We start from the raw sequence: 25559 nt of genomic DNA, 5'->3' as shown, positions 1-25559 counted from the left end.
ATGTCAAACAAATGTCTTTATATTATTCCAATTCAAAATTGATCGTGTGGCACTAAGACAATATGCTAACAAATGATTTACAATATTCTTTTGCCATAATTAGGTATATGCAATGTAATATAGGTAAAATTATAAAAATTCTTACTTTTTCACACACCATATTCACGTAAGCGTCGTGTGCATAGATTCGTAGTTTTCGTTCTAAAGGATTTAGTCAAAGAGCATTGCGACTTCAGTTGACATTTTCGTAAACAAATTTTGTCTTTAAAATGTTCTTGCAATATCATAAACTTTAAATAACCGAGGGTCTCCAATAAAAGAAAACATTTAATTAACGACAATATCTTTAATTACTGTACGATTTCCAGCCGAAACAACGTTCTAATTTGGAATTACTACGATCGTAAGAAGGCGGACATTTAAAACTGCTTATTGGCCCGTTTTGAAAGCTGAATTTATGATATGCCAGACCCAGATATTCATGTAACCATTGACTTGACAAAGCATATAGCAGTTAAACAGCAATTTTCTAAAAGGTAAATTCGGAGAAAGCTCGCAATAACAAGATATTTCGCCGTTAATTGTAAAAATTTGGTTTCGATAGTATGCCTATTATCGGAAATGATCATAAAATTTGTAAACGAGATATTCTTTTGGCGACTTTTAAGAAGGCACATGATTAAGATAGTGGCTGGTTTGAAAATGGATGAACATTCTGATTCTGAAATAATAGAAAATATTTGAATATTCTGAAGTTCCTTAAACTGGACGACATACTATATATTTACGATGCAAAGAAAACCAAAAAATGAAAAAAAAATGAAAAAAATAAACAAACAGAAAAAACAACAACAACGAAAGTAATCATTAAACAATTCATAAAGCTGTTAAGTATTCAAATTAGGACAAATAAACATGTGCTGTGATGTTTCTCTAGATACCTAAGGCCAAGTAAAAACAGTCATTCTATTCTTACAAGTGGTAAAATAATTACAAAACCTGTATGAAAACTTTTAAAATGTAGGCACGATTGTAATGCAAAACAAGAGAGAGCAGTTAAGGATTTTTAGTTTTTTAAACTGCGGCCCGCTTTGTTCTTTTTGCCAAATTGTTCATTTCCGTCTCACATCAAACACTTTTCTTCACTTGTTTTTCCGTGCCGTTGCTCATTAATGATGACAGGAGATAATGGTGGAAAATATCAGCTTCTTCTGCTCCCTTTTTAACAAGTCTATAGCCTTTTATATTTTACTATGTTTCTTTACAGACTACATATTTGCAATGAAAGGGAAAAGGTTGGATACCATACATTTCCTGTTTTTGAAGATGTTCGGAGTTTTAGTTAAATTTAATTGTAAAAACATTTACCGGAGTACTGCTTATGAAAACCCAATTTTTGGCGAGTTCACCATCTTCTTAACATATCAAACTGGAAGCTTCATTTGCATATTATACGTGTTCAGCATACTGCTGTTTAAAACCACCGTCGTGTGGACCATTTAATTTTTTAGCCATGCTCATATTTACTGATTTTTAAAGTGAGGGTAGTAAAATATACGATAGCTTACTCAAAATGAACAAAGAAATTTTATTGTTTTATCATTTACTATACAAACATTTACTTACTTATTGTACTTTAGTGTCAAATCAGATTAAACTGTAGTAATAAATTTTTTCTTTATATTGTGTTTATGATGTTAACCATTCAAAACCGGTTACTGAAGGAGCTCCAATCCTGTTGTATTGACCCGTTTTTAGCTAATGTCTTGTTAGTATATTAATATACTTGTTGTAATTTAAACTCCTTTTGGGTCCGTGGAAGTAGGTCGTTTGCAAATAATTATGGAATCCCGGTGCGACATGCTTTCTGCTATCTGATATATATTTCCTATTCATTATTTGCTTTTTGCGTTTTGCGTTTTCCTTTTTGTCACTTACTATATGCCTTTGCTATACTGCGGTTTGCTTTTTAAAGGTAATGACATACATGTCAACTAAAATCTATAAAGACATCTACACGTGTTTTGAAATATGAAATCAATGATATCTTAAACTGAGGCAGTGAACTCAATTGTACTTTATGGCCCCATGCGCTATCTACTTCTTATACGCCCCTGCAACAGGACGTATTTATTTTATTGAAACACCTGTAGCGGCGGACAGCGTCCACTACAGTTGCCCACTCTCTAACTTGAGCAGTTCTTATCCAATATCCACTACTTGGTCACAAGGTTTAAAGGCATAATGTCTCGGCCAAATCTGACAACAGATGGATTTTACAGGTGGCTCTTGAGTTACAGCCATTGAATTACTCAAAATTGCAAAAATTGACAGTGTCCGCACTCTAACTTGAGCCGTTATTATCCAATGTTCACCCATTCTCATCCATCAGATGTTCGTCAAAATCCCGAGACGAACCTCTGATTTATTTCTGTCGTTTATTTGGTGAGCATGCGCACTCGTAATTACTACCGGGAGAAGTTTCAGCCAATCAATGTTCGCCACTATTTGGCACGCCGAATTGAAATTTCAAACAATATGTAAGCAAGGTAGTTGCTAACGATAGATAAAGGCGATATTCCATGACTGCGATTAATAAAGATTTATTTCTGTTATTCGATGTTAAGAAATTTACCTGAAGAAATAATAATATTCCTCGTAAGTCGGCATCGATATGAAAGGACGCGGTCACGCTTTTCACGGACGATTTTGATTGGTTCGCTACATTTTGTCGCGAAACGATGCTGATTGGCTGAAACGTTTTACCTGTAATGTAACCAAACCACAAATATCGGCGAAATGTGCCAGAGGTTCATCCGGGGAACCACGGTAGACCTCTGGTATGCGAGAATGATGTTCACCAAACTCGTTTACAATATTTACGTATATAATATATCAACCAAAATTGATAACCAGCTGGATCCTCCAAGTCTTTTTGAAATTATTGTCTTTGAATTACTTAAAAATGTGCAAACTGACAGTGCCTGCCATTTAATTTGAACAGTTCTTATCCAGTGCTCTCTAAATTTGGTCAGGATAATTATGAACATAATATCTCAGACAAGTTCGATAGCCGGTCGGATACTCGCAGTCAGATCTGAGTTTGGGCCATTGAATTACTTAGAACTGTGAAAATTGACATTTTCCACTTAATATCTTAAGCAGGTTTTACCAAGTGTTCACCAAACTTAGTCACAATATTTATTAGCATATTATCTTTGCCAAGTTTGATAGTCAGCCAGATAGTCTTTGTCACTCTTGCAGGTACCGGGCCTATTTTGTGACAGTGTGCCTTTCTTGTTCTTGTTTGAGTTTAAGTTGTTTCTTTTTTTAATTTCGGTACGACAAGTTGTTTTGCTATTTGCTTATTGTGTTTTGATCTTTGTTTCTTGCGTTTTGCTGTTAGTTTCTTGTGTTTTGCATTTTGCTTTTTGCATTTTGCGTATACGTTTTTTTCTTTTTGTGTTTTGCTTATTGTGCTTCAATCTGACTGAAATCTTCTTTTAAAATGCTACATTAGTAAGATCGTGTACGTCAGTAAGACTGATTGTATTTTTTAAAGATTGATTGTATTTTCTTATCTGAAAAAGAAATAATATACACAATTATATTACTATGTTTACAATAATGTTTACGTAAGCAGTTTCTAAAAATAAAAGATCGAGTAGATCTTAAATGTCAGCATCAAGGACTGTATCTTAATCACAACCGTCGAGAAAAGCAAAAAAAAAAAAAACAACAAAACAAAACAAAAACAAAACACACACACACACACACACTCAGACAGCAAAACATGTAATGCAAATAGCAACAACCAATTAGCAAAAAACATGTTGCAACGGGATTCCATATACGATTTTTGCTAATTTCTTTTTACTACTTGCATTTCATGTCTTGCTGTTTGTAGTAGTTAGCAAAAAGTATGTCGCACTGGGATTCCATATAATGGAAACCCGGTGCGACATGCTTTTTGCTAATTGCTACAAACAGCAATTACTAATTGCATTTCATGTCTTGCTGTTTGTAGCAATTAGCAAAAAGCATGTCGCACCGGGATTCTATTAGTAAAATGCAATTAACAAAAACATGATTTTTACTAATTTCTGTTTACTAGTAGTAATTGCTGTTTGTAGTAGTTAGCAAAAAGTATGTCGCACTGGGATTCCATATAATGGAAACCCGGTGCGACATGCTTTTTGCTAATTGCTACAAACAGCAATTACTACTTGCATTTCAGGTCTTGCTGTTTGTAGCAATTAGCAAAAAGCATGTCGCAACGGGATTCCATAAGTAAATGTCAGAGTTGTTTTTTGCTTCTAATATTGTTTATACTTGCTGATGTTTAATATCCCACCCTTCATGCCCCTTATGTTGTTAGTTTGGAATTTTGTGTTATTTCGGAAACAAAAGCAGGATTTATCTTTATTCACGGCAAGGGTAAAGTGTTATTGTTCATTTTGCTTAAAGGTGTTACAGGAAACCCTTTCTTCTTCTGATATTAACGGCATAACGGTTGCTAATATTGTTAAATTCAAAGAGTAGTTGGAATCAGACAGGCGAAGAGAATTGTCTGCTGACCAAATGTGCACTGAATGAGAAAACTGGATATTTGTTTACCGGCCTGGCAAAATACTGTTTTGTGATTTATTAATTCAATGACAGTTTTTGCTGGGCGGCACATGAATATGCCCGAGAATCTTCAAATTTAGCGCAGGAAGACTTACAGAACAGGTCCTTTCAATGTGTTATCGGATACAACTACTGGTAAGTAGTGTTATTATATACCTATATAAATTCTGTAAAAAATTGGCTTGTATTTCACAAGTAAATATGAACCGACAGACAAAACATCCGTATTGTACCTTTTAAACTCCGTATTGTACCTTCCGTATTGTATGCTGCCGGACTATTTTCATAAATATGCATGACCCGACACATTTCTATAAATAGCGCACATAAAAACTTCACTAAATTCCATTTAATATCGATAAACATTGAAGATTTCGTTCAAAAACAAAACAAGAATCAAAATGGTAAAGGTATATAATAAAAGGGTCATTATAACAGTAGCTAGATCTGGGACTTTGTATTCGGCTCTCGTGGATTTTGCAAGGTCGGATCACACTCGGCGCTTGCGCGCCTCGTGAGATCCCATCTGGCAAAATCCACTCGAGCCGAATACAACGTCCCAGATCAATCTACTGTTATAATAACCCTATTATATTATTTTTTTCTGTTAATACACGGCGCATAGCAAGACAGCAGCTGAAAACTTCGGAAGCCTTGGCTTCTGTATGAATTTGACTTCCACGTTTAAAACTGCTCTAAATGTCGGAATTGCTAACAGTTTTTCAGGCACTCTAAGAAGAAATTATTTAGAGAAGTCCCAACTGGAGTACAGTGAAAAATATATTTAGTATTTTTCACGGTGAAATTATCAAATATTTATTTAACTTTGTTCAGTTTAGTAATTCAGCAGAAAGCATCAAATAAAACATTTCATATAAGAATAATGATTAGAAATAAATCGTGAAATAACGTTCTAAAAGTGGAATGACAAACGTTTATTTTCCTTTTTTTAAATTAATTAATACTTGTATAGCAAGACAGGACACGATCAGTATTTCCCTGAAGACGAAATATTGGAAGGACATTTGAGATCCAAGACTTAATTATCTTTGACGCTAATGGCTCATAAAATGTCTCGATTACAAAAACTGATGCAAATTAGTTTTCTTTCTACATCAGTACTTTTAAATGTTTTGGCACGAAAGTGCAAGTGTCACGATTTTATTATGACTGACTTTCTTCCTACCTACATTTGTCTGCAGTATATCTTTAAAGAGCCTGAGTATCACGCACTCTTATCTTAAACAAGGTTACACTTTGGGGTAAAAGATCATTTTACGTACCTTTGACATGCTTGAAGCAATCTCTTTTTGTCGGCAGAAATGTTAACCTTAATGAGACAGAGAATTACGTGCATATCCGAGGTCTCTGTCAAAGGTCATGATCACACTAGGTGTCACAGGTCTATTAAGATCACATGTAGATCACTGAAGCAGAAAAGTACGATGAATCTTTATGTCAACTTCCTCAGACAAAAAAGTACCAACCTCTTCGGCAGATACAATATACTAACTAAAGGTTATGATTAGGTTTAACATAGGCTTAATAGTGTGACGGAAAGGTTGATGCTTGCCAAAAAAAGCAAAACTGTCGAGAATTTGTTGACACGCCGCTGTTACAGCAAATTACAAAAACAAGTCAAAGTTACATCACCGACAAGATCTGACATGACTTTTGACCCCTTAGTGTGACCTTAGCCTTTGAGGGAGGTGGAAACTGTGGCAGTACTTTACTCGAACTCGCTTTGTGTCAACGCTTAAATGTCTGTAACAGCGGTGTGTCAACAAATTCTCGGCTTTTGACATTGTTGCCTTTTTGGCATTTATATTCTAGTTTAATGATTTGCTCTCCGCAAAACTTTTTATCTAATCTCTAATCGAAAACATACATAATAATCGGATAGAAAATTATCTAACTGAGAAAATGAGTGCTCATATTTATAAAAAGTGTTTTTTGGATTACTTTTCTACTATTCCTTAAGTTTCAGATATAGATAAAATTAAACAATATGAAAACACGATGTACATGTATATTATAATAACCTTAAGGGGACGCATACTTTGAAATTAGAAAAAAGTGGGTGGGGTATGATAAAATTTACCTGCAAAAAAGTACAAGGTTTTGGTACATGAAATGGATACTGTTTCAACTGTTATAAGTACACAAAGGATTGCTCACTAAAATAAAAATGAGAAAACTGAAACAAGAAAGTTATTGTTGAATTACATAAGACTTATTGTGTACATTCAAGTCAACAAATAAGACTTTTTGGTGCGAAAATAATAGTGCTTCACCTTGTCCAAACATTTATCAATGTCCTACAGATTCTAATTTAAAGAAAGAATGTGAAATATGGTCACTGTCTTGCTTTTCATTTCGCATATGTAACCTAAAACACATTAGTTAGTTTGTTTACAAAGTAGTGCATAAGAAAAGATACGGTGGTCAAGGAATTCCACATTCAAAAACTAAAAGAGTATATTCCCCTTAATACATTAAACATTTATCGTTACAGAAGTCTAGTGGCTTACAATAAGGGCCTAGAAATGTTGCCATTATTAATTTTTAACTTGGTATTCATGAACTACAATGCACTTAAATATCAAAACACATTCAACAAACTTTTGAAAATGTATTGTCTTAAAAATCCCTAAAATAAGGTATGAAATTGGGTTGAGAGGTCCAATAAATGTGTATATGTGCAAAAGTTACATTCTAATCTTGTTCACAAAAGTTACTAATACACAGCAGGCATGTCAATGATCAAAACTGGACGAATATACAGTTATCCTCACTTTAATGTCATTTATAATTTGTCCTTGAATTCTCCACCATACTTTTCATAACTCTGTTTGCACGAGTTGCACGAGAATGATGTCATTCACGTAAAAAATGGGGTCAAATAAGTTGTAAATGCAATATCATCTAAACGTAATTAATGGTTTATGCAGTTCAAGATAAACTTTATCTCATAACGTAACGAACATGTATAATGTTGTAACAACAACTTTACTTACACTGATTTAAGTAGCAGTCGGTTTATAAGTGACTTTAGTGATTCATTTTGTGTTTTGTTATTGTTGTCAAAAAGTATAACGGAAGTGCCTCACAACTGAAGCGGAAACCAGTTTGATGCGCAAAGTAGTCCAATGTAAGTAATATTTTTTGACAAATGTCCACAGAAATTAATAATGTTCTAATATTAAAGACGAATATCTGAATAGGATTCATTATTTGATAAGAAATTAGAATCATTGACATGGTTTTTTTTAAAAATCGTACACGTGCTGACACCTAAGTTGTCTCCCGTTGTTTATTAGAGTTACCTTTCGTCCGGCGCAGTAATACATTTGCAGTGAATCGCCGAGAAGTCGTGGGAAAATTAAAAACCATGTAAATAAACTAAATTAACCACCTTTTCAAGATGAATTTCAAGTGATCGCCATTATGCATTTAACCCGCCTGACCTGTGTAGCATCTTAGATATCTGTTCTAAGGTATTCATGGTGTAGAATGTCATGTTATGCCCTTGCAATGCTAATCCCACTCTGATTTTTTTTGTTTACATTTTTATCAATGAGAAATATGGCGTCCATCCCGAGCTGAAATGACGTGGCGTTAAATTTTTACATGTTTAAGCAAACCTGCTGTGTTAGAAAGAAAATCTCATCCCTTCAATATTATATGGAACACTGTTATTGTAAAAAACCTGTTTTTTCCTTATACAAAAGCTTAATATTTTGTGTTGAATGTACTTTCACAAAGACCTCTGTTTTCCTATTACATTCATAGTACCAAATCCTTATCCACAAAATACTGAATATTACAGGTGTCCATCAGTATTATATCAGTTTAGGAATATGTTTTTTGTTTTCCTACCATCAATTTCTTGAATATGCACCCCTTCGCATATCTGTATGAACTGTGAATGTAGCAATATGCGTCCCCTTAATTCAGACAAGTATAAAATGTTTTATAGAAAACACAATCAATGCGTTGCATAAATGTGCGAATAAAATAAGTTAAAACTGTATCTAATGCTTTGGCTGGGAAAAACTGTGAACTTCAATGTAATTTTACCCACTGGTAATTTAGCCCAATGGCACATATTCCAAAACTACATACCTGATGAAACATTATGAATGTTATTTTGCATTGAAATGAAATTTACTTGAACATGAAATTAATTATAAAAAAAAAATACAATGTAACATTAAACCCGTAAAATGAATCGAAATACACCTAAAAACTGTTTAAATGAAAGTAGTATCGTAGTCGGAGCATTGAACCCCAGCTGCCTTTGTAACAGACCTTGATTTCCTAAAGTCTGTAAACTGAACGGCATACTACAAAACATGGAGTGGAATCGTGGAGTCATGGAGTGGAGTGGAGTCATGGAGTGGAGTCTTGGAGTGGAGTCAAAATTGGAGTGGAGTCTTGGAGTGGAGTCAAATTTGGAGTGGAGTTAAATTTTGGAGTGGAGTCAAATTTGGAGTGGAATCGTTGAGTCAAAATTTTGAAATGATGTATTAAGCCTGTGAAACTCAATCTAAATTCCTGTTAACAAAATATTGATTTATTGCCCTTTAGAGAAAATGCGAGTCAGTACTGGTTGGGAACCATTTTCCGGACACATTTTGATATTTCAGCTCTATTATTCCCTAACAAAATATTTGACATAAATGAAGCCCACACTGCACAAACTTCAGCTCCTTCCACACCCGATGTTGTAATCAGCATCGTGTTGTGACGTAAAATATGGGTTCCATTGGGCCTCAAATGGGGTCACTAAAATAAGTTATTTTTCCTGTCAGGTAAACCAGTGTCCGGACAAATATTTTGACGTTGTTTTATTGTTAATTTGATATCAAAATAAGTCTAATTAAACTATTTCTACACATTTCTTTATCATTCATCTCTTCAAAATTGCACATGAAACATAACCAGATATTCAATAGCAGCTACGAAAGCAAACCAATGTTGACTATAAAAAACTTGAATTTCGTCTTATACGAATTCTTGATAATTCCAATAGATATAGAATAAAATTAGTGCAAAAATCCAAAGCCCTGCATCTTACGCAACTTTTACAATACAATACAATACAATAAGTTTTATTTTGAGTCGGCAAGAAGGCAACATTACAAAACATAAGCTCTGATGAGCTTTTGAACCGACTATACAACAAATTAAAACAAGTTTAACAAAGTTATAAAAGAGCTACAAAAGAGAAATTATTAAGCACACTAATTTAAATAGAACTAGATGAGCATGTGTAATAATACAAGTGTTAAAATCTGTGTTGAAGCTGCTGATCTAGACACTGCTGTCTAGAAACTGCCATAAGAAAGGAGAATAAGATCTGCAATACAAAAAACAACACAAAAGTGTATGCTTAAGAAATGGTGATAAAAACTGTATCCCCCCAAATCAGATTTGGAAAGAACTGATCAGCAACTTCCTCACAGTAGCAAATGACAAACAACATGAAAGAGAGCATGTCACATATACAGACAGTGTACAATACAATAATAAGCACAGAAACTTACAAGCAAGCAGATAGCACATACTAAGCAATCAGCCAAACAAGGTAAGCAGAGGCGATAGCATATTATTAAACTACAAAAAACATGGCAAACTCAAGACATAATAATAGGCAAAAACAAAAGGAGAAGCAAATAAAACATCAAAACAGACTAATCAAAGCAACTCAGGAAGCAAATTAGGAAAAAGCTGGTCTGCGGGACCCACCAGCAGAAAGCCCCAGGCATTATTTTCATGCAAAAAGCGTGAAATTAAAAGTAGAACATGTTATCAACAGACAATCATTATGTAGTTTGATTATTTCTTCCCCACTTGATACCCCGGCAGGTGTGAAATACTGCGCATGCGCAATGCTATCTTCATGCCCCGTTAAGACAGAAAGTTGTTTTGTAAATGCAGGTGAGTTATCATCAAAAACCCAAACATTATACAGCCTTATAAAATAGTGGTTTGTTGTAGACATGAAGAACAAACATCTAAATGATCTAGATGAAACAATTACATGAATAACAATGAAATAAAGCGGACATTACATGTGTCGGGAAACTGGTAATGTCCGGAAAATGAGTCCCAACCAGTATATATATATATAATATATTTCTGAAATAATAAATCTATGTTCTAGTTCCATGTATTTCTAACACCTACCATGTGGTTGATTAGATATTTGAAGGTTTAATTAGGGTATATTGGATGGTTGTTGCCTACATTAATTTTCATTTTTTAGTGACAGTAGAAAGGTTGTGCATTATCATAGTGGTGTCAATTCCAATTAAAAATGATAAAAAAATTGTAGCATTTCATGATGTAGCACTGGATTTATTATTTAAATTTGAAATGGCATTTGCATTTATATATTAAATGTTCATCATGTGGAGATAACATGTTGTTTTTCTTGTTGTTGTTTTTCTTGTTAATTAAAAGTAACAGACATTTAGGTGAAATTTTATAAAATACATGTTTTTTATCTGTGAAATGCATTTGAGACCGCTGGGATGAAAGGGCTATTGGAATCATTAGGTCAATGTCACCATTTGAAGAGAATTTTCTTTCAAACATTACACACATAAATGGTTACGACACAGCCCTATAACCATCACACTTGCACCAGATTTAAATTCTTCATACATATCATTTGGATTGATGCAGAAATGAAAGTGTAAACATGGGAATCGTTTTTTTTATTGATCAAGGCCTTATAACTCTGACTCTGCTAGACTTTTTAGTCTGATTTGCCTTATAATCACCCCTGATCTAAATCTTAAGATCATTTAATATTGTATATAAATATGATTAGATTTCCTAAAGAAATCAAGATACATGTAATGTACTAGATCTAACAAGGTGATATGTAACAAAGTGTGTTAACCTGAAAGGCCGACAACTCTTGGCTTACAGTATACAGGTGTAGCCCAGAATCAAACTTGGCTGAGATTTTAAGATTACATGTATTTTATTTCGATATGTATGTATATAGATGAAATAGCAATAAATTAACTAAATTATTTGCCCAATATATTTCCAGAAGGTAGTTAGTTACCTGTGATAAACACACAATGGTGAAAATTAATGAAAAATCCAAGTTATAAACAGAGTTTTAGATGCACAGAAACATACCACAGAAGTGATAAAGTTAGCAAGGTGGAAATTTTGGAAAATTGTAAAAATTCGCTAATATTTGTAATTAAAATTGTAATGTACAATAACAGTGTGCTATCATTACATAAGTCAGGAAATCAGAAATCTGCTAAAATTTGCGCACGCTATACACATGGATTTAAAACATCGCTAACTTTTTGACACTCAGAAATACGAGGATTGTTCAATAAATAATGCTACTCCATGTGTAGTGCCTTAATCAGTGGTTATTTTTCATTGCGGTTTTCAGCACATTGTAAAGCAATTTTGTGGGAACAAAGTAACATCAGAATAAAAAAAAATCGTTAAAGCCAAATTATAAAAATAATTATTTGAATGAGGTGTACACGCTGGTATACTGGAGCATATAAAACAAGAGCTGTCGGAGAACAGCAACGCTCGACTATTCAACAGCCTTGTCGTTTGAATGAATACGAAAGTCGAAAAAGGGGCATAATTTAGTAAAAAAGTAAAATAGGTTTATGGAACCTGCTTAGTGCTTATCAACTCATGACAGTGGACAAGTGTATGAAGTTTCAATCTATTCCCATTAGTGGGTACTGAGATACCAGCTTACATATAAGAATTTAACCCAAAACTCAGTTGAAAAAGGGGCATAATTTTGTAAAATGCGAAGTTGAGTTATTGACCCTTTGCACTGCACGTCATATCATGACAGTGAACTAGTGTGTGAAGTTTCAATCCTTTCCCATTAGTGGATACTGAGATACCAGCTTACATACAAAAACTTAACCAAAAAGTTCTATGTTGAAAAAGGGGCAAAATTTTGTAAAAAAGCAAAATAAAGTTATGGGACCTGCTTTGTGCATGGCAGATCATGACAGTGAACAAGTGTGTGAAGCTTCAATCCATTCCCATTAGTGAGTACTGAGATACCAGCTTACATACAAAACCTTAACCAAAAAATTCTAAGTCGAAAAAGGGGCATAATTTTGTAAAAAAAGCAAAATAGAGTTATGGAACCTGTGCAGTGTAAGTCAGTTTATCACAGTAAGTAAGTGTGTGAAGCTTCAATCCATTCCCACTAGTGGTTACTGAGATACCAGCTTACATACAAAACTTTAACCAAAAATTTCTAAGTCAAAAAAGGGGCATAATTTTGTAACAAAGCAAAACAGAGTTATGGAACCTGTGCGGTGTAAGTCAGTTTATCACAGTGAATAAGTGTGTGAAGTTTCAATCCATTCCCACAAGTGGTTGCTGAGATACCAGCTTACATACAAAAACTTAACCAAATCGGGACGCGGACGCCGACGCATGGGCGAGTCCAATAGCTCTACTATTCTATGAATAGTCGAGCTAAAAATAATCATAACTTAGGTTTGACCTGGGCATACAGGTCGTAGAATAATGGAATAACTTGTGAAATTCAAAATTCTATCATTTTTGTACGAGATACAGCAATTTGTGATGAGTTTGGGTTTGTTTTTAAATACTTATTGCGTTTTTCATTTTACAAGACAACTAAAACATCTTAACTCGAGGTTATTTCCATCTGGAATGAGTCTTGAGAGCGATTAATCTTAAGTTGTAAGAACTTGTTTCGCAATCGAGAATAAAGAAATTAGTATAAACTTAAAATACAAGAATTTTTTCAATGATCAACATCACACCTGACAAAATTGCAGAGGCTTATTGTACTCAACTCGTCATTTTTTGAGTAAAAATGTGCAACCATTTAATACAGTAACACTAAATTGCGGGTTGCTATAATGGAAAAATGTTTCATTGTAGCAACCTGCAACAAGTTTAAATATCTAAATTTTATCTGACTTGCATAAATTCTTCTTGTTTATTTTAAATTAAATGCTGCTAAAATAATTCATCTAATAAGATATAATTAAACTTGTAAATTGATTTTGGTATTTAGAATGGGACTGAAAGGTTCTCATAATAAATCTGTCGACAAATTTTGAAAATGATCTAAGGCCAAAGTTAAGTAAAACAACAAAAACAACAAACTTCAATAAAAAAAAAAAATAAATAAATAAAAAAAAAGCACTGATGAGGAGTGTTATATTTGTTCACTGATAAAGGTTATGAACAATATGTATAGGTTAATAAATGGGAGAGCGGTGCCTTTGAGTGATAATGGCCCTGGCAAGGTGATAATAGCCCGAGGGCTTTAGCCCTCGGGCTATTATTTTCTTCCAGGGCCATTATCATTCAAAGGCACCGCTCTCCCATGTATTTACCTGTTTATTACATGTTTACCTATAATATAGTAAGAAATGGTTGTTTGTGTCATTTTTATGGGTACTTGCATCTTCTGGCACAAAAAATTTCAGCTTTTCAGTTTCTATATTATTTGTATAAGAGTCTATTTACTGTATAAAATCAAATACCTGGATAGTTGTACTTTCTTGCTTATTGCACAATTTAGGGATAAAAATACGTTATTTCACGAAGAATACACGATGTTACGCTCAAGATGATAAAATAAAACGGAAATATTCGCTGTTTTACCTCCATGAAACGCCATGACGTCATTTCTGTTTACGGACGTTAATTTCCCGCGCTAACGCCAGGGCCATTATCGATAATGGCCCCGGGGCTTATTATGATAATGTTATAATGCATGACGCAAAGCGATAATGGGGGAATTTTCAGCACAAATTTGTTACTATTTATAGGTACTCATGTAATAATGCCTATTATCATACCAAACCCATCAGAGAATACATGAAGTAGTAATTAGAACATGCTCCTACAGTTGTTCAGTTGGAACTTAGTTTTGGAAACTTGGTTATTACTTTTTACCAGTATTTTATACTGTGGTCTATTTGAATATGTTCCCATGGGTTGACCGCCTTTTGATTTGTTTACAACTGTTCTCAAATAAATAAAATTGTATTTTATATCTATGTGATGCTTTAAAATCTTTTCAAAAACAATGAGATAAAATATACTGACAATTAACAATTTGATCAAGCCCTCTGTTCCGTGTACCTACAGTCAATGTAAGACAAAAGCATTATTATGTTGAATAGTTATAAAAACATCAATAAATAAATATTTTTGATAAAACAAATTTGACTCCACTCCATGACTCTACTCCAATTTTGACTCCACTTCACTCCAAATTTGACTCTACTCCATGACTCCACTCCAATTTTGACTCCAATCCACTCTAAATTTGACTCCACTCCATGACTCCACTCCAATTTTGACTCCACTCCACGACTCCACTCCATGACTCCACTCCACAACTCCACTCCATGTTTTGTAGTATGCCAAACTGAACTCCGAAACGTCAAAGTCAAACTAATATTGACCTAGCCCCTTGTGTCATATCAAACATTTGCTTACTTCTCAAGTATGCATTTTTAGAATCACCTGGCAGTTTATGCACCGTATGCAGCTGTTGTCCAAGCTGCAATGGCAAACATGAAAATTACCGCCTACACAACACGTTCATTATCTAAATCAAATCTTATATCATAATATTATTGTTATACGTTATATCAATGTATCATATTTAGAAATCCAATTAAATATTTAACACAATGATAGTCTAAAATTACTGAAAAATGCTTGAAGCATGGCCTTTTCAGCACCATATTGAAATAGAGTGTTTTTAAACGTTTAGTGTCTAATTTTATTCTCTTTACTGAGCTACATGCGCATGTTGCAAAGAAAGCCAGAAATGTAAATATTTATGATCCTTTTATCATTTTTATACATTTTAATCTTTGCTGAAGAAATTTTTGCAAGGAAATTCCTGTCATTTATAATTCATATCATTTCGCATTCAAATGTAGTTCCGTACCAGTGAAAAATAAAAATGATATTTTCACTGTTTGAAACAGTGAAAATATCAATTTTATTTCACTGATAAATTTCAGTATTTCACAGAAGAGCATAAAATAAAGTCTAAAAATTACTGAAAAATGCTTGAAACAGGGCCTTTTCAACACCAAAATAGAGTGTTTTTTTAACGTTTAGTGTCTAATTTTATTCACTTTATTGAGCTACATGAGTATGTTGCAAAGAAAGCCAGAATGTAAAGTCCAATTTGTTGTTTTAGCGCTTCGAGTTTCTTTTTTATTTTAGCGGTTGGTCGCTTCTTAAACATGTGATTCAAATCAGAACTGGTATGGTACAAAAGTCAAGGAGAATCCTTTGATACCTTTTGAGTTATAATATCAAATTAGAGAAACCCGAATGGAGATGTTGCTAGGTGCATATCATCAGTGTATCATATGCCACTTGAGAAAACCGATTTCCATTTCGATAATGAATGTTAGCGCTAGCACTTGGCTACTAACACATGAGGAGAGCGTTGGGCTTGAGTAGATTCCAATGAACTAACTTGCAAGTTCACTAATGACCAAAAGACGTTGTAAAAACAAGAGTGATCATGCATTGTAAAGCCAAAACAATATCGAAATTAAAATAAACCTGGAACTGTGTTGTCGGTGAAATCAATTTTCCAGGTTGTCTTGACTATATGCAATTGCTTTCTGGTAACGGGAAACTGTTGCTATATACGATGAACCATTCCTTAAAAATATTCTTTTCTTACAGTTTTAGGATAACGTTTATGACATGTATAGCTAGTGAAACGTGACCAATCGAACGTGGATCATTTAAAATAAAGTAGGATTAATATTCATTAGTATTGCTGACAAAGCTAGAATTATTGCAAATCCAGGTAAGCAAAAGGAATTTAACTATCACACTAATAACAAGCCAAGCCCCTAGCGCGAACCATCTGTAACATGAAGGCGCGCACGTAACTTTTATTGTTTGGAGTTTCTAGTCAAGGTCTATTCATCCAAAGAAGTATAAAATTTTATTTTTATAGCTCTTTGATTCATTTTACAACTGTAGTGCTGAACTTTGCAGGCAGCCGAGTTTGATATCTTACAATACTTTGTCTTCATTTCTATGTTCATTCAATTTTACGGATTTTACTACCATACGAACGTGTCAATTTACCATTAATATGTGATAGGTAAATGTCAAACCTTTCAAAAAGCAGATTCCTATTAAAATTTTGAACAGTTGTAGAACTCCAAATGCGCGACGAGGAAAGAAAATCAGTTATCAAACAAAAATAATTTTTATTATCGCCCTATAAGGCAACTAATTTCGTCGTAGGTTAACGCAAAATAGTTATCTTTTATTTTATTTGTATCAGTCATGAGAATTTCTTACGGTTTTGAAATTGTTCGTGTTTAGTTCCATTCCAGTGAAACGATATTTGAAAGTCTTGCTGCTTAATTTCCGTAAATTAAAAACAAATGTGCCAATTATAATTGTCAGTAAGACTTCGCTCGACTCATATCCATTTGTCCCAACATGTACTCCATATTCGTGGAATCTACGAATAATGTAATCATAATTGTCTCCAATGCAACAGCACGATGGTGTACTTAGATGATGATTAATGTGCCATTTATGCATACATGAGAGCTTAATGTAGGTCTTATTAAGTACATGTACATGTATAATGAATGCTATCGTGTACAAAGTAACATTTTCATTTCCAAAAGAGGGTTTAAGACTCTGTCAGGTTAATGTATTGGTGTCTACAAACTGAATAACAGAATGTTAAGTTCTGAAATAGAATAAAGACTGAATAAAGTACTAGTAACAACATCCGACTGTGTTCTTTACCAATTCGATTGAGAAGTGTTGCTTCACATTCTAAGATTCTTCGAAAGCAAGAAAACAACGGACGTACAGCCTCATTACCGCCCAATGCGCAGGTGCCCTTGGGACTGATATTTCTATCCGATTCGTAAACACATGACAGATATTATTATTCGTAAAGCACATATGCCCTCTCCCTTTTGATAATCTATCGGAGGCAATTGGGTTTGCAATTTTGTCTGCTTTGACTTAACCTTTAACTTAATAACCTCAAAAACATAATGGGTTATTTACTGACTATAGGCAACCATCCTAAGAAGGTATCATAAGCTGGCCATGTGTAAAGTTTTGTGATGTTTATTCTGACCATTTAGATAGGGCAAGGGGAGATAATCTCGACAATTATGTTTTCTCTATTCGTTGATGATCTAGAAATGAATAACAAATTTTATTACATGAGTACCTATAAATAGTAACACATTTGTGCTGAAAATTCTCCCATTATCGCATTGTGTCATGCATTATCACATTATCATAATAAGCCCCGGGGCCATTATCGATAATGACCCTGGCGTTAGCGCGGGAAATTAACGTCCGTAAACAGAAATGACGTCATGGCGTTTCATGGAGGTAAAACAGCGAATATTTCCGTTTCATTTTATCATCTTGAGCGTAACATCGTGTATTCTTCGTGAAATAACGTATTTTTATCCCTAAATTGTGCAATAAGCAAGAAAGTACAACTATCCAGGTATCTGATTTTATACAGTAAATAGACTCTTATACAAATAATATAGTAACTGAAAAGCTGAAATTTATTGTGCCAGAAGATGCAAGTGCCCATAAAAATGACACAAAAAACATTTCTTACTATATTATAGGTAAACATGTAATAAACAGGTAAATACATGGGAGAGCGGTGCCTTTGAGTGATAATGGCCCTGGAAGAAGATAATAGCCCTCGGGCTAAAGCCCTCGGGCTATTATCACCTTGCCAGGGCCATTATCACTCAAAGGCACCGCTCTCCCATATATTAACCTATACATAATCAATTATGGTTAAAACCTGCAAGGGATTTTTGTAACACAATAAACCTCTCTAAATCGAACGGCCTCCTGACCCGATTAAAAATTCGGTTTGTAAGGGTTTCAGGTTTACAACGGTTTTGTCGGTAGACTAGACTGTATGCTACATTATTTATATAGTTCTTGTTAACAACACCATAAAACTTGTATGGACATATTTTACCAAATAGAAAAAAAGTAATAAAAGGCAAATGCGAAAATTCTGAGTTCCTTTAAATTGTTTCGGTTTTCAAGGGTAATGTTATGTTGATAATAAGGTTCAATGAGAGAAAATTGTTCAGATTCCGGAATAGAGGATTTACGGTTTACAGTGGTAATGAAAAGGGCAAATTTCGGGACTGCAAAATCGTTCAGTTTGGAAAGGTTTACGGTATTCAGGGGTTTCGATTTAGAAGGATTTCACTGCTTATTATTATTATTATTATACCACATTTATATAGCACTCTTTTCATGCACTTGTACACGTTCAAAAGTGCTTTACAGAATAAATTGCAAAAATACAAACAAATACGTATACAAAGATAATGCATTCCACATTAACAAAAATCATGAATGAAAACAAGTATAATTTAAAAAAAAAACAAGATAAAAAAAATAAATGTATCGGTCAGTTAACAAAATATTGTACAAAAAAGTGGGTTTTGAGCAGGCTTTTGAAAGCAGCTAGCGTGTCAGCTTCCCTGATTTTGACAGGAAGAGAGTTCCAAAGCTTTGGAGCAGTGCACGAAAAGCTGCGATTGCCATACATCATGGTATTAGATTTTGGCATAACCAGTGACAGCGTGTCTTGCGATCTTAGGGTCCTGACCGGTTTATACACTTCTAGCATATCCCTAATATAGGCAGGGACTGATTGTGTAACCCCTTAAAGGTGTGGGTCAGAACCTTGTACTGCACCCTGTATTTCACTGGCAACCAGTGAAGCTCCTTCAGAACCGGTGTTATATGATTGCGACGGGGCGTCTTAGTGATTACGCGAGCTGCAGTGTTCTGGACATGTTGCAACTTGTTAAGTGTGCTGTTTGGTATACCACTTAACAAGGCATTACAGTAGTCTAACCGTGAAGTAACCAGGCTGTTTATAAGGGTTTTTGTGGCATCACTGGTAAGATACCGTCTGATGTGACCTATTCTGCGAAGTTGTGCATATCCAGCCCGGCACACCGAGTTGACTTGTTGTTCCATATCCATACCGCTGTCAAATACTGCTCCAAGATTCCTAACACATTTCGTGGATTTTATCACAGAATCACCGACCTTCACAGAAACGTCATCAATGTACTTGGAGTTACGCTTTGATGTCAATAGCATTACCTCAGTTTTGTCAGCATTGAGCTTCAGCATGTTGGAATTCATCCACGAGACAATTTCAGTCAGACAGCTCTCAATGCGGCGCAAAGCTTCACTTCTGGCCACAGCCTCTATCGGCTTAAAAGATAGGTATAATTGAGAGTCATCAGCGTAGAAATGATGAAGAAGTCCATGACGTCTGCATATGGCACCCACGGGTTTAGTGTACATGATATAGTTCTTTGGACCAAGCACTGATCCCTGGGGCACACTGTATTTCATCAACGTAGGCGTCGACAACTCACCATCAACGCATACAGTTTGATAGCGGTCACTAAGATATGATGACATCCATGCAAGTGCTTTGTGTGTGACTCCAAAATGATGTTCGAGCCGGTGTAACAGTGTTTGGTGATCAATCGTGTCGAAAGCCGCAGAAAGATCGAGTAGCACGAGGACTGTTACAGAATTTTGATCGAGAGATGTGAGGATGTCATTCTGCTTCTTTTGCTGATGACATAGTTGTATTTGGCTTGGCACCAGAAGATTTTACGATTGTCTTAAGACGAAATGTATGAACAGTGTAACAAGTGGGGTCTCGAAGTCAAAAATTGTTGTTTTTTCGAAAACGATGTTGTTTAAGAGTAAATAGTGAACATTGATTTCAACATAGCCTAAAACAAAAACTTTGTACGGAAAAGTATACATCTCCAATTTAGAAAGATGTGACACAAAATCAAAGATAGCTTTGCAATTATTTGATAAATTTGTATCATTTACCATGACATATGGTTGTGAGATATGAGGATTTACAAGACCGAAACAGCTTGAAAATTTACACTTGAAGTTTTGCAAAACTGTTCTTGACAATCTGCTTGCAATATAGCTGTATATGAAGATGTAGGTCGATACCCATCCTCTTTACACAAATAGATACTTACGCATCATAAAATACTGGTATAAATTGTAGGAGTTAATAATTCTCTGCTGGCACAATTGTGCTGTCATAAAACAAAAAGATCAGAATTATCATGTGCTCCGAGTATGTCTTTAAAGCTAGAATGATTATGATCTTTGACAAAACTGGTCTAAAGAATTATTTGGAACTTCAGTAATGGGGAAAATTGAATATCTTAAGAAAGTGTGCATTGTAACTTTCCTACAAAATTAAGAATAATATAGTTTTAAGAAAAAAAACCGCAAAACGAAATACCGTTTTGACGGTTGGTTTTTTAATTGACAAACGATTTCTTCATAAAAGGTATAGTAAATAAATTTGCAATAGGTTCTATATAAAATTAACAACGTTCTGAGAGCTGTAACACATAACTAAGCCCATTTCAAAAAAGAATTACTAGCCTTATTTTCTTAAATGACCTATAAACCACCAAAAACACCAAGAAAAGTAGGGGTCATATATCTTCTAAGAGAGATTTTTTGTCTGACAGATCAACACTATGGAATATCGTCCAAACTGACAGCTAAAATTTAAGTATGGACACATGAGTAGGCCTAATAAGTTTTGTTTACATTCCTACAAATGCAAAATATCTCCTTGAAAATGCTACTAAAATGTCAAGTACTAAGTATAGGTCCACAATGAAATAAAAACAGGAACCGACTTACATAAAACATGAAAATGCCACTTTAACTGGGGAAAAAAATGGGGGACTTTTTCTTGCTGCTTGATTACCTATTCAGTACTATTGTTCCAAATATCTAAAGTTTTCCTTTTATAGAATTAATCAATACCAACACAGAAACAGAACAACGTATGATCATGCGTGATTAGTGCTTCCCTGTGGACTAATGACGGGAGGATAGCTTAGATTCAAGACAATAATTATCTGTAAGGCTTTAGTTGCTTTAGTTGTTTATAAAATCTCCCGTTTACTTAGATTAAAACTAGCTTTTTTCTACAACATCAAATTTTACTGTCTAATCAATACGTAATTTCGAATACGTACTGGCATGAATGTGTATTTTATCAAGACTGTCAATCTTCTCATCTGCTTGTGACAATTACATATCGTAAAAACACATACGCCAACGTGTTTAAATCATCACATCGATGCTATGTTGACGTCACGTCGACGTGATATTTAGTGCCATCCTGTACGCATCGAGAAATAGCGCCTTCCAATTTGATCAAATATTTTACTTAAAACATGTTTAAAACGAAATGTCACATAGCACAGCTGTTTTGATTAATTTACACACACACTGGGTTGGATATTCACTGTGTAGAATAATTTGCGATCATTTTCGCTCTAATGGAACTACTCCGCAAGACTTATTTACCATTTCCGGTCCTGGCGTGTATAAACAAACAAACGTGACGACCTATCATTTTGCGCCATACATGCGCGAAAAAACAATTATATCGTATTTGATATAAATTTTACAATAAAAGACGTATTAGAATCGAAATAATTTATAGCAAAACCGTGTTTGAACATTATTTATACACTCGTCGTACGAAATAATTGCACTCAGGCTGCGCCCTCTGAAATTAGTTCGCTCGACGTATATCCATCTGTACCTTCCACCAGTGGCTGAACCTTTTTCCTGCGTGCCATATTCAATAGACAATAGTAAAAATAAATTCAAACAAATGATTTTATAGCACTTTTTTCTTACAGTAGAATTTTAACAAAGCGCGGGAACTTTACGTCCGTAAACAGGAAGTACGTCATGACGTTACATAGACGAAAGCAACGTAATAGTTTCGGTTTCATACATGCGCCAATAAACAGTTCTATCATATTTTATCTAAATTTTGCAATAAAAGATCTATTAGAATCGAAATAATTTATAGCAAAACCGTTTTGAACACTAGTTATACACTTGAGCGGTTATTGCGCCCTCATTAAATTATTACGCCCGGCGTATAAACGCCCATCGTGTATAGGCCTAAATAGTGCCGATCAGTCATCTTGAAGGTAAAAGTATTTGTTTACATGTTAATAACCGTTTGCAATATTTGTTATATTTTTGGCCCTTTGGGATCATGGAAATTTTACTAAAATAGCATCCGCATGCATCCGTAAGGCGGAGGAGTTGAGGCGTGAGGGCGTTGCACTCATCAACAGACTAAATCAAACCAGGTACGCTTTTATTTTGCTTGGTTGCTTTCAATTCTTCAAAAGGATCTTTTCATACATTTTATTTTTTAGCAGGACACAGGTGATTATATGAATATTGGCTTTGTTGAATTAGATGAACTAGTTTCCCTTTGCTTACGTGTATGCCATGGAACATGGTAGGGGTAAGAGTGAGGTTGAGTGCGCACCATAAACCAGTTCAAGCTTTCCACTGGTGTTTTTGCCAGTGACCGTTCCAAGGCGGTGCCCCACTGTGTTCCTTTATTTGTTTGTTTTGTCGTCGTGTGTTTGCTTTGTATGTGACTGTATGTGTTAGAAGTGTGAACATTTGCGTGCTGTGGGTTTCGTTTGGGGGAGGCTGCGTTTTTGGAACATGGCATTCCCTGTTTGATATTTATCCTTGTTTGTTTAGCTACAAGTATTCCTAACTAATCACCAATCCTCACCAAATCACCAACCTATCTCTAAAAACAGGTATTTTTCCTTCAGTCGCTCCTATATGTCAGAAAGATCTAAAGTCCAAGGCCAGTTACTACGAGCCAACCATTCTTCACTGTATGCTTCAAACACACGAGCAGCACATTTCGGTTTCAAATATTATGAATTTTACGATAATTACTACCTGACCAGCATGGATTTCTTAACACAGCTGCGAAATTCAACTTACCAGCTTTACGCAAGAACTGAAAGTGGAAAACAAACAGATGCTATTGTTATTGACTTTAGTAAAGCATTTGTTAAAGCAGCATGCCTCCAGATTTGGATAAAAAATAATCTTTCTTTCAAATTGAAGTTATGAACATTAGAATATTAATTTTTGTTTCTAAAGTATTTCAAAAGTTCCAAATCAAGAAAAAAAGGATGACCGCGCCGGGAATCGAACCCCAGACCGCCGCGGCAATAAAGACATTTTTCCCGTCGTCGTAACCAATAGCGCTGTAGCTGAAGAAGTGAATAATGACTTCGAAATATAGATATTTATAATGGAGACAGTTTACCTGGAGTAAAAGCATGACAAACGCTTTTCGATTTTCATCAAAAGAAGTAGTAAAAACAGCAAATTCTCATGTGTTTCCGTAACATAAAGTTTGTCAGTAATTAAGTTTTAAAGCCTTCTTAAGAAATATAGCATTTATTTCAAGATATCTAAAAATAATTTTTTTGTTGTCGAACGATCTGGAGGCATGCTGCTTTAAGGTTCGTCACAGTAAACTAAAACATAAACTTAAACGGCTTAGAGTCTGCCCTCTGGTATCATGTTGGATTAATTAATCCATAAAGGAGCGCACTCAAAGTGTTGTAGCAGACGGCTGCACTTCAAATATTCTATCTGTCCTATATGGTGTCCCCCAAGCTCCATACAAAGCAAAACTGTATTGTTTGCAGATGATACTATTGTATATTTGACAGACAAATCTTCATCAGCCCTCTAAACATTACACACAATTATCTGCATGCTCTTGAACAGTGGGAACAGGACTGGTCCATGGGATTTAGCCCTGATTTGTGTAAGGTATTGCACATATTTGTAAGAAAAGTATAATAGATATGTAGTATATACATTCTACATGGCACTGAACTAAAAAGCACTGATGCCGCAGAATAACTTGGGATGACAATAATTTCTAAAGACCTAAAATGGTCAGCCCATATGAACAATAGATTCTAAATTACATCTAAAGTAAAAATTCTAACAATAGCACAGTATTTTGCACTTCGTGAGATCATTCTCACTTCAAACACTTGTCACATGACCCGCGCCTCTGCAATATAATTGTTAATGGTTGTGCGGAGTAATGAAGTTTTGAACTGGACAATAAAATATACCACAACTCACACACGGCTATCTAGAATAAATAAGAACACTTCCGTGAATTCCTACGTTTTGTGTGTTTCCAAAATTATGGTACAGGCACGCCTGTGACAATTATGGTACAGGCACGCCTGTAACGAAGCGGAAAATAAACTGTAATACAACCTTGATGTGTCTCAGCATTTCGGAGACACATCAAGGCTGCGTTAAAAATTATTTTCCTTGGATTGACGCAAACTTCCACTGCATACATGTACTATCCATAATGAAGTATATGGGCTATAGTTGTACTATACGAAACAGTTTATGTTGAATAGAACCAGGCATATTCCTTCCTCGCACGTGGGCACATGCATAATAAATTTACTTTATTTCAGGAAACGAATATGCGTTCTTTGAATGTGGCTTTTACTCTTTATCTTTTGTCTTTGCTTGCTTTTGTTTTGTTTGTGTTTGAGCACGTAATGACATAGTACATGAAATAAAATGTAATTATTGTTATTGTTTTTCATCAGATAAAACAACAAATTCCTACTCAGGTATGACGGAATAACCATGCTCAGTTTATGTTCATATTTTCTTACCGATTTTGGTCATTTATCAATTCAAGGCAATCCCTTTGTGATTATAAAAGTAGGAGGGAGCAAATGATTAAAATAATATGACTGAGTAATTTGGTTTTGTTGAAATTCCGACAGGTCATGTGCAATTCAGTAGGGCCTACACATTCCACAAAACTTATATCGCAATACTTGAGAAATTTCGTAAAATCTTTAGTATTTAAAATAGATTTTACTTTTTTTTCGCACTAAATATACGATTATACTAATCGAAGA

Source organism: Mercenaria mercenaria, chromosome 2, assembly GCF_021730395.1.
Source record: "Mercenaria mercenaria strain notata chromosome 2, MADL_Memer_1, whole genome shotgun sequence".
In the NCBI taxonomy this organism is placed as follows: domain Eukaryota; kingdom Metazoa; phylum Mollusca; class Bivalvia; order Venerida; family Veneridae; genus Mercenaria; species Mercenaria mercenaria.
Note: the sequence above shows the minus strand (reverse complement) of the source record.